Source organism: Lissotriton helveticus, chromosome 5_1, assembly GCF_964261635.1.
Source record: "Lissotriton helveticus chromosome 5_1, aLisHel1.1, whole genome shotgun sequence".
Lineage (NCBI taxonomy): Eukaryota > Metazoa > Chordata > Amphibia > Caudata > Salamandridae > Lissotriton > Lissotriton helveticus.
This window is the reverse complement of record NC_136065.1, coordinates 1,483,595,097-1,483,607,115: the sequence shown is the minus strand read 5'-3', so window position 1 is coordinate 1,483,607,115 and position 12,019 is coordinate 1,483,595,097.

The following is a 12,019-nucleotide window of genomic DNA, read 5'->3' as shown; positions in this document are numbered from 1 at the left end:
ACCATTGCTATAGTCAAGGCGAGATGTTATCAGCCCCTGAATCAACAACTTCCTCGATGAAAGGGGGAGGAGCGGGAAGATTTTCCTAGCAGCCCGCAGCAGGGCAAAACATACTCCCGCAGTTCTTTTGGCATGAGTTCTGAAGGAGAGATCTTGCTCCAGCCAGACTCCCAGGCTCTTGATCTCATCTTTCATGGTTGGTAAGTCACCCATACAGCTTGGCCAGCATGTTAATGGCAATGGAGGAGCTTTGTTTCCAAGTAACATAATCTCTGTTTTAGAGCCGTTCAACTTCAAAGATGAACTGCTCATCCAGGCGTGGACATCTACCAGGCATGAGTGCAGCAAGTCAGGGTTCTCCACCAGTTGAGGAAGGGCGACCACCAGCTGAGTATCATCAGCATAGCTGATGATCTTGATGTTAAAAGGGGCCACCACATCCTCCAGGGGGGCCATATAGACATTAAATAATGTCGGGCTCAAGGCCGAGCCCTGCGGCACCCCCCACTGGAGAGAGATGGATGAAGACTTGCTGCTACCTTCCCAGACCTGGTAAGACCGGTCTTCAAGAAATGAGCCAAGCCACTTCAAAGCGGCCCCTGCCACGCCCACCTCTGACAGTCGCTGAGTCAACACCCGATGGTTCACGGTGTCGAACGCGGCACTCAGATCCAGGAGGATCACTGCCACTGATCCTCCCGAATCTAAGATGCGTCTGGATTCCTCAACGACTGCCAGGAGGGCCGTGTCAGTACCTTGACCGGGACGAAAACCGGTCTGCGAGTCTCGGAGCAGACCGTTCGACTCTAAAAAATTAGAGAGTCGAAGATTTGCAAGCTTCTCAGCAATTTTGCTGAGGCCTGGCAGCAGAGAGATGGGCCTGTAGTTGGCCAGCTCCGCCGTGTCAAGGTTAGATTTTTTTAACAATGCCTTGACCACGGCTTTTTTCCAGCTGGGTGGCACCAACCCTTGAGAGAAAGAGGCATTTATTAGGTCCGTAATGGGCCCTACCACAGCGGTTGCTGCTTGCTTTAATATTCTAAAAGGGACTGGGTCCATAGGGGAGCCACTTTTTATGGAGGCTATGGCTTTTAGCGTTTCAGCTTCTGAAACTGGGCCAAACCTGTCCAGGGAAGTGCGTTGCTCTTTCCCCTGAGTTGGGGGGAGCTCTTTTTGGGTCCCTTGCGGTGTAGTAACCTGGGGAAGGGAGTTGAGTATTTTCACAATTTTGATATGAAAAAAATCGGCCAACTCCTTGCACTTCTGAAGATCATGGGTGACTGCTGATTCAGGGACTTTAAGGAGTTCTTGCACCACCTTAAATGTTTCCCTGGAGGAGTTTGAGGCAAGTTGTATACGTTCCTCAAAAAATTGTGCTTTTGCCAGGCGGAGGGCTGCTTTGTAGCCCCTCATCGCTATCCAGTAGTCCTTGCGCCTAGCGGCATCAAATTTCTTCCTCCAGGCCCTTTCGAGTTTCTTACACCCTTTTTTAAGCAGGCGGAGCTCAGCCGTGAACCAAGGGGCAGAGCCAATTCTTTTTTCCCTCTTCTGTATCGTTTTCATGGGAATAAGGGTATCAAGCGAGGCTTTCAACCACCTGTTAAGGTCAGCATCGCCTTTAATCGGGTCTGACTCGGGTGGAGGTTGTGAATTTGCCAGGTTGTGGGTCCAATCGTTGATCGATAGTCTGGACCATACGCGGTCCACCACAACCGCTTGATGTGTCGGTGTTAAGGGCAGTTTGACTTGCCATTCCACCGCAACTAAAGAATGGTCTGACCATGGAAGAGGGAGGGCTGGTCTGGCCTTAAGCCGGGGGATGTTAGAGAAAACTGGGTCCAATAAGTGGCCCTACTCATGTGTGGCTCCAGTATTAATTAACTGGAGATCACAGGCAGTCAGATCGCCTTTAAGATCTGAGGCAATTATATCTGCGGTGTCGTTGAAATGCAGATTCAAATCCCCTAAAACAATAAAAGATGAAGTGGATGTCGCCAGCAGTGTTACTGTTTCCATCACAGAACTTACGAAGTTGCCCACACTGCCCGGGGGCCGGTAGATCAGCAGGCCTGCCAGTGTCACCGTGGGGGATATCTGCAGTGAAAAATGGCAACTTTCACAATTAGCCACAAGTCCATCCCGGGCCCTACATTTAAAGCTGTCTCGGTAAATAACAGCAAGACCACCTCCTCGTCCCTCAGGTCTATCTAAATGAAATATGAGAAAGCCTGGTGGGAGGGCTGATACAATGTCCGCGTCAGTATAATTTGTATAAAGAAGTTGCACAGAGTCCAAAATACAGGGAGTTTGCATAGTTCAAGTGGGGGGAAATTAACTCTGTAATAGCTGCATTCAAAGTCTTGGTGACATACGTTCGAGGACTTATCATTCCATACAAATCTGCCCTCTCTGAGTAACAGGCTGTAAGGATAGACCTTTATTTCAATAGGGTGAGGGAAAATTATCAAAATTTAAGATGTTTCTGTCTGGGGGTTTTTCAAACTGTTTTATGTTGTTATTTATTTATTCTTTAGTTTTGTCTCAATATGATACTTGGCGGTGGTTGCCTCCAATAACAACTTTGAACTAAAGGTATAATGTATGTAGTTAGTGCTTTTACACATAAATGTTATTCATTCTTCTTGCTTTTCCAGACGCCAGAATTATTGCCAATATAATTCACCAAGTTAAAATATTCCTTCTGTCGGCACATTCAATTGTGTACATTCAAGTATAGTTATCAATCACATTTCATATATGTGGTGACGCGTTCTAGTCTCTGTGAGCGTGCGCCCGAGGCATGCCGAGAACGTAAGTGGTCATTTTGCAGATGCCGCAAGTGAATGGTGGTGGAAGACGCATTCCCAGCGCTTGGGGAAATAAACACATAGTTAAAACACTAAAGTGGGTCGGCAGTGGTCATTGAGGTAACCTGATCTCTATAAAAATTGGCGTCAAGGCTGGGAGGACGCCACGACCACTAACTGAGCAGCGCACGTCCAGAACCCTCCGAGCCCCGATCCCAGACCCGAGTGCGGCAGAGGAGCGAGCCACACCACGTGAGGGAAAGCACACATCCCACAGCCCACGAGCGCGCAGCGCCGGCACTGAACCGTTTCCCCAGCAGGCGCTATAGCCTGTACCAGCAAGTGTGAGCAAGTGCCACTGAAGCCCAGGAGACACAGAAGGCACAGGAGGTGCATGGGGCTGCACACGAAAGCAACTGGAGGGAAGAATAAGGGTCAGGGGCATTACCTGAGAACAGGATGACGTCCACAAGGAGCAGACTCGCCCGATACCAAAACAATCTGCTGGACCAAGGCCAGAAGCAGCAGCATTCTCTCGCAGTGAGTATCCAGTGTCACAGCTGTGCACCACAGGACACAGACACACGTCCCTACGCATGCAAAGGGAGACCCACAGAGGACAGCCAACACGCCATAGGGGAGCATAACGCTGGAGGTCCCAAGTTCAGCCCGAGAAGGGGGGGAGCTTCTTCACCCACACAATAAAGCGGCCCAGAAGAGAGACAAGCCCCGGGCAGCCCACCTGGAGTTGCCACTCAGCAGGTCCCTGCCCAACGCAACGGGGGTAAAATGTGCACGCAGTCATCTTCGCTCACCAACCTAGTCCCCTTCCTGCCCAAGAGAGGTGAGCCAGCCATGCCATGGGAAGACTGAAAGTGGTATTTCCTGAACTACTTAGCAGCACTAGAGGAGGAAGGGGAAAGAGCGTAGTCCAGTGAAGAGGAGGAAGAAAACCTAGGTCCAGAAGGCATCAGGGTGTATGACAACCTGGTGAAGAAGACCAGACCCCCAAATGACATGGACGAGTTCCAACACACGCTGGAAGATCTAGACTCCGACTACCACCCAGTAGTGTGCAGAGCCATAGACAGATGCAATTTCTTCCAAAGAAAACAAAGCAGCGGAGAATCAATAGATGAGTACGTAGCAGCGCTACAAAAGTTGGCAGTGACGTGCAAATTCGGCACACTGCATGACGAACTCATCAGAGATCAGATCATAATGCACACCGCCAATACAGCGATCCAAGAGAAGTTGTGGGTCAATGGAGATGCACCCCTCAAAGAAGTTGTGGCACTCGTGAAGAAAGCAGAACTATCAAAGAGGTGTGCAGAAGCAGGGAAAAGAGAGAGCATCAACAGAACTCCAGTATGTAAGATATCAGACAAAAACAGGCCTGAAGCAACACAGCAACAAACACCGCCAAACGCAAGGTACCAGAAGAAATACGCTCAGAGGTCCACGAGGACCCAGAGACCACAAGGAGAAAGCAGAAACACATGCTACAGGTGTGGTAGCCAATCACATGCAAGAAACTACAAGGGATGCCCGGCATTCAGAGCCAAGTGCTCCTTCTGCGGAATAATGGGACACTATGAGAAAGTATGCCAACGTAAACTCAGAAGAACAGAAGTGAAGTACGTCACCCAGGAAATGGACGGAGATGAGGAAGCCCCGGAAGGAGATGATGAAGAGGACGAAGTCTTGTGTATAGACGACCAGGTCCTTGGAGTAAACTGCACAAGATCCAAGAAACCAGCGTTACAAATGTCACTCGGAGGAGTACAGGTGAACATGGTGGCGGATTCAGGCTCCCCGTACACCATAATTCAACTAACCATATGGGAAAGAGACTTTGAACCCAGGGTGGGCGCGGATCTGCGACCCACAGACATACACCCAGTCACATTCACAGGGAAACCCATACCCATGGTGGGTGTTCGCCTATTGACGTTCGAGTTCAAGGGCCGAACCGCAGAAGGAAAGCTTTATGTTGCAGAGAAGGGTCCCTCTGTTCTAGGGTGGATGGATCAAGGAGCTCTAGGAATCCAACTCAATCCCGGCAGGACCAATCAAGTGTTGATGACGCAGCCAGTGCAAGCATACGAAGAAAACATGTGGAAGAAAGAACACCCGGAAGTCTACAAGGGGACGATAGGTCGGATGACAAAATTCACGCATAAGATATGCCTGAAGGCCGGAGCAAAACCGGTAAGCCACAGAGTTCGCAACATTCCCTTCAGGAGCAGGGAGGCAGTCCAAGAAGAACTACAATGTCTGGAGAGAAATGGTGTCATAGAGGCCATCGAAAGTGCAGAGTGGCTCGCACCATTAGTGGTCGCCCAGAAACCCAGTGGGAAGGTGCGCCTATGCGTGGACCTGAGGGAGCTCAACAAGAACATCGTGGTGGGCAAGTTCCCACTACCCAGGATAAACTAAATGCTGGCAAAAACAAAGGGAGTCAAGTGGCTCTCAACGGTGGATCTCACTTCTGTGTACCACCGAATCACCTTGCACCCATCCTGCAATCACCTGACATCGTTCATCACGCCTTCTGGATGCTATAAGTTCCTTAGGATGCCGTTCGGACTAGCATCCGCTGCCGCAGTATTCCAAAAGCTCATGCACCGATTGTTCCGGAAGGTGGAAGGAGTGCAGTACTTTCAGGACGACATCCTCGTCATGGGGAAATCAAAGGAGGACCATGATGTCAAACTACACGCTGTGTTGACCATACTGGCACAAAATGGTCTCACCGCTGAATGGGAAAAATGCAAGTTTGGTGTGGGATCAGTGACATACTTAGGCCACGAGATCAGCGGAAAGGTGATTGAACCGAAACGAGCTAACATAGCAGCCATCAAAGATGTGCCTATACCCTAGAGAAAGGAAGATGTTCGTTCCTTCTTAGGCATGGCGGAGTTTTACAGCAAGTTCATCCCACACTTTGCGTCCAAAACACACCATTTGAGGCAACTTCTGAAGGAGAAGAACACCTTCAAATGGGCAGACGAAGAGCAAAGGGAATTTGATTTGTTGTAGCAAGACATCTGTGCCGCCATCCCGCTCAAGGGGTTCGACCAAGCGGCCCTATCCATACTAACTACCGATGCCAGAGACAAGAGACTGGGTGCGGTGCTGATGCAGAGATCCCAGGAGGGAGAAGTCGCCACGTGGTCACTAGCACCCAACAAGGAGAAATTCAGTGTGATAGAAAAGAAGATGTTGGTGACAGTCTGGGCCATGGAACGATTCAGACAGTTTTGGTGCGGTTTGAAATTCCTACTCCGCACAGATCACAAACCACTGGTGAGAGTCCTGACATCGTGTGGACACGCACACGCGACTCCCCGTATAGCGAAGATGACCCTGAGACTACTCGATTATGTGTACGAGGTGGAGTACCTTCCCGGCACCAAAAAAAAAGTAGCTGATTTTTTAAGCAGAGCAGCTGCGATGTAGCACGCAGCAGATCAAGGGCCCTCGGAATGGGAAGACTACATGGTAGCACTCGCACAAGACCATGATGAAGTGATCAGTGCGCAGGAGAGGGAGGAAGCGTACAATAATGATGATACCTTGAAAGCTGTGAAGAGTTACGTAAAGCAAGGATGGCCGGACAGGACGCACCTAGACAGCAACTTGAGGACATTCTGAGAAGTCCGGGAGGAATTATCTAATGGAGACAATCCAGTGTTCCTACTAAGAGGAGACAAGGTGGTCCCCCCACAGCCCTTGGTGAATCATCTCCTAACCATCCTACATGAAAGGCACCTTGGGATCATGAAGACCAAGGCAAGAGCAAAGCAAGCGTATTGGTGGCCAGCCATGGACAAGCAACTAGAAAAACACGTCAGATTATGCGAACAATGAAACCGGGCAGGCAAAACCCAAGTACTACTACGCCCTCTACTAGGAAAATTCGCCTGTCCTTCCAGTCCGTGGGAATTGCTTTCGGTGGACATATTGGGTCCCATTCTGGATACCAATGACGTGCCCAAATACGCCATAGTACTAATGGACAGGTACTCTGAATAGCTGGAGGTAGATGTGCGGGAAGTGGCTGACACAGAGGCAGTATTACCTTTCCTCACCTCCACATTCCTGAGGGAAGGGATCCCAAAGGTGGTCACCTGTGACAATGGACCACAGTTTATTTCAGCAAAATGGAACGCGTTCATGGAACGCAACGGTATAGAAGACAAGCACACTTCCGTGCACCACCCGGTGGGAAATGAACTAGCAGAGAGATTCAATCGAGTCATTATGGGTTCGGTGCAAGCAGCGATTAGTGCCAGACAAGATTGGGAAAAGGCGCTCCAACGGATGCTATGGGCTTATCGTATCACCCCAGCAAACACCGGATACAGCCTATTCAAAATACTCCGAGGACATGACCCCTTCACGAGGGACAAAATGGCGTGGAAGCAGCTGATTGTCCAAAGCAGGTGGTCTCCGGCTGTGGTGCGTCGCAACATCGACAAGGCGCAAGCCTTGTACACTGAGTACTACAACAAACGTCGGAAAATCAAGGAAGTCATTTTAAAAAGAGGTGAATGGGTTAGAGTGAAACAAGCAGTACTGAAGAAGAAGGGAGACAGTAAATTAAGCCCACCTTTACAAGTGGTGGAGCCTTACACCAGATCAGCATTGTTGAGCGATGGGAAAGTATGGACGCAAGATAGGATAGCAAGATGCAACAGAATCAGGAAATGGGAAGACCCGGAGAGTAGGAGTTCGCCTACCCCAGAGGAAAGAAACAAGCCTGAAATGGCGCCGGAGCTGGAGAACACCGTGCAAGGGCTCCCCACTCCTAAGCGAGGTAGTGAAGACCAATACACCTCAGAGGAGAGTGAAGGCGTGGAAATAACCCATCAGCATACACAGAGGAACCCAGGCGGCAAGGGAAGAGAGAGAGAGCAACTAGGGGAAGCGAAAGTAGGAGGAGGACTTCCAGTAAGTGACCAAAGTGCGGCCCTAGTCCTGGCACACTCCCGAACAAGGCTGGGCAGACTGGTCAGAGTGCCTAAGAGATTTGAAGACTATGACAAGAGAGTTAAGTGAGATTGTAATGTACTTATGCTCACTGTTTCCTTATCTGTTAATTCCTTGGTGTGTCCAAAGGGGGGAGATATGTGGTGACGCGCTCTAGTCTCAGCGAGCGTGCTCCCGAGGCATGCTGGGAACGTAGGCGGCCATTTTGCAGATGCCGCGAGTGAATGGTGGTAGAAGACACATTCCTGGTGCTCGGGGAAATAAACACATAGTTAAAACACTAAAGTGTGTTGGCGGTGGTCATTGAGGTAGCCTGATCTCTATAATATAAAGGTCTATAATGCACACAATATCTTTGCCTCTTAATTGGAAGTATACCAGATAACCAATGGCACAATACATGATGTAGAAACAAATCTAGGTATACTTTGTTGACACCTGGTGTTTCATTCATTACCAATGTTGTCTCTATTGCCTCGATTCCCTTTTCTGGAATACTTATGTTGAGTCACAACATATGCAATCTTGTAAGGGGTAACAGGAGTGTGACCCGTAAACCTAGTAGGGATTGGGGTTCAAAGGTATAACAAAATACAATATCCCAATAGGTAATGTTCGAAAGACAAATAATTTTGTATGCACAAGGCATTACACGAACAAGAGTAAAGGAGACAATTATTCAAATCACATGGTTATAGAAGTTATTCTTGTATTTCAAAAAAAGTTAAAGGACAAGGTCATATTCATACATTTGGGGTAGCACAGCGAGAAAAAATTCAAATGACAACCAGATATAAACTTGGTGCTCAAATATGTACATATAGTCAGTGGCGACACAAGTGATGTAGTGAACAGCGTGAACGGCGCAAGGTGCATGAAGTGAACAATATATACAGTGAGTGACTCAGTGCGTGACAAAGTTGGAGTGACTTTACACTTATAATCACAATTTAAACAGAGCCACAATAAAAGATGCGCCTGCAATTGCGCTGCGGGGTCGACGACGTTTCGGTCCTCAAAAATTCGGGACCATCCTCAGGACATGGTTGCCTCAATAAAGGTGCTGGTGAGAAAACAGCGATCGGTCAGAAGGATCCGATCTTCCGCGGAAGTCATTACATGCCCGAGCTCAGACCGGCAAAATACCACGGATTTAATCTGGATCCTGACCTTGATTTTTCCAGGTCCGGTTCACTTGGACCCCTGAATTCGATCAACTAACTAAGACGCTTTCCTACTGGAGTCCTCATTTTCCACTGGGTCCAGACCCCATTGAGGAATACTCGACACTTGCAGAAGATCGGATCCTTCTGACCGATCGCTGTTTTCTCACCAGCACCTTTATTGAGGCAACCATGTCCTGAAGATGGTCCCAGTGGAAAATGAGGACTCCAGTAGGAAAGCGTCTTAGTTAGTTGATCGAATTCAGGGGTCCAAGTGAACCGGACCTGGAAAAATCAAGGTCGGGATCCAGATTAAATCCGTGGTATTTTGCCGGTCTGAGCTCGGGCATGTAATGACTTCCGCGGAAGATCGGATCCTTCTGACCGATCGCTGTTTTCTCACCAGCACCTTTATTGAGGCAACCATGTCCTGAGGATGGTCCCGAATTTTTGAGGACCGAAACGTCGTCGACCCCGCAGCGCAATTGCAGGCGCATCTTTTATTGTGGCTCTGTTTAAATTGTGATTATAGGTGTAAAGTCACTCCAACTTTGTCACGCACTGAGTCACTCACTGTATATATTGTTCACTTCATGCACCTTGCGCCGTTCACGCTGTTCACTGCATCACTTGTGTCGCCACTGACTATTTGTACATATTTGAGCACCAAGTTTATATCTGGTTGTCATTTGAATTTTTTCTCGCTGTGCTGCCCCAAATGTATGAATATGACCTTGTCCTTTAACTTTTTTTGAAATACAAGAATAAAGAGTATAACCATGTGATTTGAATAATTGTCTCCTTTACTCTTGTTCGTGTAATGCCTTGTGCATACAAAATTATTTGTCTTTCGAACATTACCTATCCGGATATTGTATTTTGTTATACAACATATGCAATAACACGATGATGCTTGGCATTTGACTGCGCATAGTTCATGAGTATGTAATACAAGCATTGGCAAAGCCAATAGTACCCACCTATAAAAGGTGTTAGCTGAACCTTTGACTTTACTAGTACTTGTTCTCTGATGTGAAACAGAATCAGCAAAAACAAAACAAAATGCTTGGTGTCTATGATGAACACCACTGGCAAAAAAAGCTAAGGTCGGTGTGCATTTTTGCCATTATGCGGCTGGCCCAAGAGAGCTTTAGTGAATAGCACAACCTGGTAGCTGCTGGGCTCTTCTAAAAAGTAAGATTTGTTTCTTAAAAGGCAAGGGGATCAATAGAGGAGTGGGGTGGTTGGAGTAACTCAACGCCACTCACAAGCAGCAGTTAAGAATAGGGGAGTAATCTGTATCTGAGACCTAAAACAGGTGAGTCCTATTTATATGTATTGACGTCTGTTCCATTAAAATGTTTAAAAAAGCGAAACATGCTAAAACCAGAGGCTAACGTAGTGTTAATGGGGCTCCCTGGTGGGCGAGTCATATATTTGTGCACATTAGGTAGAATATATAGGAAGGTGATGCATGTGCCTGAATTGACCATTCATAAAACGGAGGAGCTCATGTTGTGTTTGGCAGGCAGCTAGCCTGTGTTTGCAGTGGAGTTTCTGTGTCTGACCATGGCAGGACCAGCTACCTGCAAAATTCAGATATCTCCAACGTCTTAGGGAAAGTATGTTGCTGAAAGTGCTCCGACTGATAGGTCAGAAGCACTTTCTGTATGATAAATCTTCTGAAATTATCTTGCATCATCAACCATTTGGATTCCTATATCCAGATGCCACTACAATGGGAGTAAACTTTTGGATTACATTTCTTATTGCCAACCAATTAGTTGCAGCACCTTGTGCATGGATTAGCAAATGGTACTTTTATGTTCTGTATTTTCCTGATAATTTCTTAATCGCGAACCCAAATAGTAGAATGTGTGTCATCAGCATGATGGCAGAAATTTAAAATATGAGGGACGTTTTTCATTGAGGAGTACTCTAAGTGTAAATTTGCTGTTAGTTTTTAGGAAATGAGATAGAGGAGAAGGTGTCAGACCCAAAGAGAAGTGGCCATGGCCAATGCAGTGGCTTTCCTGCATGGATGCAGTCATCCCTGGGACCATGGGAATTATATGGAAAGCATGTACCCAATTGTGCATTTTAGACATGCTAATGACAAATTTCAGGAAAACCAATGAGCAATTGAAATGGGAGACACATTATCAAGAAGTAAATGATTTGACCAAGTGAAGCATAAGGGAAACTGTGACATTAGTGGTACATAGGTAGATTTCTTACTACCCCAAAGGAGGGCTAAAGGGGATACCATAAGTGATTTCACCTCCAAATCTTTAACTCTAACAGAGTGGAGATTCTGTAATTCAAAGAACACTTTCATGTGTCTAGCAGGTATTTCATGTTTTTGCTAATTTGAAAGAGGGATGAAATTTAGTTTGAAGAGTTACCACAAACTAGTTATGGCATTCTTTTGGTACTGGTGGAATGTTAGAAGCATCAGCCTCCATTGCTCATATGTCAATGAAGCTGTTGGAAATTAGTTTCTTTGAGTGTAGGCCAGGTGCTAAGAACATTATTTAGTATTTTCCTTCACTTTTGCCTCTACACCTAAATCTTCCTGTGAATGGTAGATGGGACAATGTAAATAGTGCTAAGTGGCAATGGTCAGTCAAGATTTTGGTCATATCATGACCAGTGGCAGCCAGCACTGCTCGCGGGTGGTGGGGAGGGTGGGGAATGTGTGGGCGGGTGCTAGGGTGTAGGGGGCACACAGGTCACAACAACTTTTCTTTAAAACACTTTAGTTCCTGTCGGGTCCCACGCATCTCTGCTCCTGCTCTCATCTTCCAGGAACAGGAAGCACCAGGCACACAGGCTCCCCTGATCAATCACAACGATGCAATGCAGTGTTGTGATTGGTCTGAGCGCCGTGAAGTGGTACTCAGCCAGGAGCTGTAGGAGTTGATATGTTCTCCATGCAGGCTGTAATGCAGCCTGCATGGACAACAGGAAAAGTATGCATGACTGTTTTGGCCGGCCCGAGAGGGCCGACCAAACAGTCATCGCGCACTTGGGAGGGTTGTACTCTCCTCCCCT